The following is a 5,000-nucleotide window of genomic DNA, read 5'->3' as shown; positions in this document are numbered from 1 at the left end:
CTTCCTGTGAAAACCAACTGCATTCTAATTACCTCTATCTTTTCCCCCTTCCGACCAAGAGATAACACGAATGCCACGTGTTCGAGCGATTCCCCTCATCCGGCTAATGAAGGGCAGAGAATAATCTTTCCCCTCGCCGCTGCGGCACCTACCTGCTTAAACATTCCCCCGTAGCGACTGAGCCTCGTCGTTAGGGTCGTGTACTGCGTGGTCCTACAAAGGGAGCAGCGGCCTTGCGGAATTTATCGATCTGGGATGATAAAAGTACTCTAAGCAATGCATACATGCATACTTATGCACATACACGCACACACACAGACACACAGACACAAACACATACACACACACATACACACACACACACACACACACGCACACACACACACACACACGCACACGCACACGCACACGCACACGCACACGCACACGCACACATACACACACACACATTCATATATATATATATATATATATATATATATATATATATATATACAGATACATATATATATACATGTATATATATATATATATATATATATATATATATATATATATGTATATATATATACAGAAATATATATATATATATATATATATATATATATATATACACATACATATATATATATATATATATATATATATATATACACAAATATATATATATATATATATATATAGATAGATAGATAGATAGATAGATATATAGATATATAGATATATAAATATATAGATATATAGATATATAGATATATAGATAAATAGGTAGATAGATATAAATATGTATGTATATATATACATACATACATATATATATATATATATATATATATATATATATATATATATATATATATAGACACACACACACACACACACACACACACACACACACACACACACACACACATATATATATATATATGTGTGTGTGTGTGTGTGTGTTGTATATATATTATAATATATATACATATTGTAGGGTGCAATACATGCAATCTCGCAGACCACGTGCATTCCTATCTAGTGGTCTGCATGGTCACCATGTGCGTACCCCGCACAGCATGTCATGGGCACGAGCGTGGGGTACACACGTGGTGACCATGCGGACCACTAGATATGAATGCATGTGGTTTGCGAGATTGCATGTGCATCGTGCAATAATGCATGGGGTTTTGTAATGAATAATAGATTGCAGCACTCGATGTTTGAGAGTAAGTATAATGAAACTGAAGCATAACTCATTCGTTCGACATATTGAGTCGGTGTGAACCTGTATTAACGTCTGATTATATAGGTAGGAATAAGGTTTAAGCTTGAATTAATTCGCTTAGTAATCACAACCTTCTCACTTTCTTTACCGCTGGCATGTCCGAAAAATTCTGACAATCGTGTGCTTTGTAGTTGATATCTGCGTGCGCCATTCACAGATTGTATAGAGTAAGTAGACTAACAATGGAAATTTGAGTCTCATATAGTCACTTCATTCGACCAGGTAATCTGGGTAGAAGGAAACCCTCTGTCGAAAAAAACTAGCTCTAACATGTGTAAGCCAGAAATTATTACCTCAATGTATCATATTTTGTAGCGTTTCTGTAATTATGATTAAATAATCGGGGATAACGTAAAAAAAAAAGAAAAAAAAAAGCAAGATCTGAACTGGGATGCTTGCATTGTGAAAGCTTGCAAAAGAAATTTCATGTCACCATTCAGTCGCATTTCATTTAATGTTGAATTCTTGTGGTAATTGGAATAATTGTTGTATTAACATAGTAATGATTATAACATTTGCTAAAATGAACGTTAAATTCGTGTTTGTGATCCATTTCCGTGTGAGCTCGCTTTCTCTTCACACTCATAATTACATACACACACACACATTTTCACGCAAACAGACACTATAAAATCAAATCTTCAACTATAGGATTTGTTGTGCATGATTGCAGGTTATCTCTTTTACCCGCAATGTTGCTGTGATGAGTTAAACATACACGCAATCATTTCACACACTCTTCCATGCAGTTCAACAGACACTGTTAAATCAAATCTTCATCTATAGGATTTGTTGTGTCGTAGTCTAAGGCTATTCTTTTGCCTTGTGGCGTTGCTGATCGTATTAGTGGAAATGATGCACAATATACATTTTTTCTTCTCTATGAAATGACAATTGGTTCAAGTTATCCTTGTGGATGCTGATATCATTTCCATTATTTATTCTCATGTCTATCTGAGATGGTTAGTAGCTCAAGCAAAGTTCGTGAGAACTACTACTCCCCTCTCCCCCATTTATTTTCTTCTTGAAAAATACAAAAGTAAAAAAAAAAAAAAAAAAAAAAAAAAAAAAAAAAAAAAAAAAAAAAAAATAAATGAAATATCCACATTAAAACTGCAAATTAGCATAAAAATAACGGCTAACAGCACTTAATTAACATCCCTCCCTCTCTGTTGTTTTTCTTTTTCTCTTACTATCTTGGCCCTTACGTGTATGAACTGGTTCATGATATATATAATGGTCGTGTATATCCGACACGGCATCAAAGGAGATCTAACTGCAGCACGATCGCTTTGCAATGCCGTGAGACGAACATCGCCAGAAGATCGCCGCAGGTCAACTGACGATGACTCGCGATTGCAGGTATTAAGCCACCCAGATCAAGTGGACGGGCGCCGCCTGTCAGTATTCCCATAGATCCAGTGAATAACCAGGAACTCGTCAGAGCAAGCCCCGTGATGCTATGAAAAAGCCGCTTACCTGGACGCCCGTAGATCGGTCAAACTCCAGGAGCTCGCCAGCGCAGGAGTAAGCCGCCCTCAGATGGAAGGACGCCCCTGCCCAGGACTCCGTAGACCCAGAAGCAGGCTACGAGGACGTCGGTACGAGCCGCAGCCGAGAAGGACCTGGACGAATCTACGAGGACGTGTGGACGACGATGCCGCCGAGTACCACCTGGATGTGGACTACGAGGACGCCTGGACGGCCCGAAGTCAAGGAGGACCTAGGCGAAACCTTCGAGGACGTGTGGACGATGATGACGGATGGATGCACCAAGGACCAAAGATGAAGAGGCCGACAACGAGGAGATGCGCGAGGACGACCGAGAACAGGAACGCGACGAGACGACCAGCAGCTGGGTACGATGATAGGTCACCCTTGAAGTGATTCAGATGACGCCACGAGGACGAGGCGTAGGTAGGTGGCAGAGCAGTGTAGGGTGCAATACAAGCAATCTCGCAGACCACGTGCATTCATATCTAGTGGTCCGCGTGGTCGCCACGTGTGCACCCCACCCTCGTACCCACGCCACGCTGCGCCGCTTGCGCCCCCTCTTGCCGGATAAAAGGGAGGCCAAATCTTCACTCAGCCTCACGCTTTCAGCAACCTATCCTGTGACCGCTCCTGACCTGAGCTGCCCGCTCCCGGCCTCCCGGCCGGGAGTGTTCCACTCGACATCGTTCTTGTATCGTTATTCTTATCATTATATCCAGTGCTTGTAACTCTTTGAAATAAAGAGAACAGCCACCTGTAATTCAACTACACTATACATAAAGAGGCCTGTTAATACCTCTTATGCACACGCACACACACACACACACACACACACACACACACACACACACACACACACACACACACACACACACACATATATATATATATATATATATATATATATATATATATATATGCGTGTGTGTATGTGTGTGTGTGTGTGTGTGTGTGTGTGTGTGTGTGTGTGTGTAGCGAGAGATAGAGAAGTATGCATATAAACACAAACACACACACTCATAAACACACACTCATAAAGACACACATACAGACAGACGCACACACACAAACGGACACACACATATATATACATATATATGTGTGCGTGTGTGTATGTGTATGTATGTATGTGTATGTGTGTGTGTGTGTGTATTTATGTGCGCTTGTGATATTATTTAACTATGCTTACATTGACATACACACACATTCATACATATACACACGCATCTCGCAGCTACACCCACGTGCATAAAGAACACACACTGCCTTTCTCATCTGCATGATGAATGACTATGGAACTTCAGACACGTAACACGTTCCGACAAGAAATGACAATTCCACTTAAGCCCTAAAGAGGTTAAATGTTAGCGAGAACGTGACTAGCGAGACAAGGCAGAAGAACGCCCCTTCCACTTGGATAATTAAACACGGAATTCTATCACGATATTTAACGTGCCTTGCATCCTGTAGCGAAGTCATCCCCTATTCTGACATCTTGCTTTTTATTTTCGTTGCGGTGATGACATTTGGAAGAGACCGAATTAAGAAGAAAAAGAAAAGGCAAGAAAAAACGGAAAGCTTAAAAAAAGGATGAAGTTGGAAAAAAAGATCAGGCTGTCAAGGGGTAGCAATTAGGTTTCATTTTTTGGCGACTAAATGAAATGTATTCTCTGTTATCCACGTGTGTTTGTCATGGCGGATAGCTTCTTGACATATATTTTTTCTAATTCAACGGAATTTTCTATTTCTTGCCTTGTTAGCGTGGTGTCCTTGTGCATTGATCATTGGCTCGACTCTCAACTGTGATGCACAAGCTTGCTAAGTCCTATAAGATTCATGGTAACCTTGTTGATCTTAACTCAACAAACTTGATGCTTTCAATATTTTCTTTCTTTCTGCTCTTCGAAACATGCAGTTTTTAGAAATTATTTTAATCACTAATTTGGAAGAATTATTTGTGGAAATCGTTAGCTAACCTAATAATATCAAGTATAATCCTCAATCTCTCTCTCTATATATATATCTATATATTTATCTCACTCTTTCTCTTCCGTTCTCTCTCTCTCTCTCTCTCTCTCTCTCTCTCTCTCTCTCTCTCTCTCTCTCTCTCTCTCTCTCTCTCTCTCTCTCTCTCTCTCTCTCTCTCTCTCTCTCTCACTTTCTAAAACTCTTCTCTCTTTTTTTTATTTCATTATTGTTAATGCTAATACCAATGAACTGGCTGAGAAATAAG

The sequence above is a fragment of the Penaeus vannamei genome, chromosome 17, assembly GCF_042767895.1.
Source record: "Penaeus vannamei isolate JL-2024 chromosome 17, ASM4276789v1, whole genome shotgun sequence".
NCBI classification, from domain to species: Eukaryota; Metazoa; Arthropoda; class Malacostraca; order Decapoda; family Penaeidae; genus Penaeus; species Penaeus vannamei.
Note: the sequence above shows the minus strand (reverse complement) of the source record.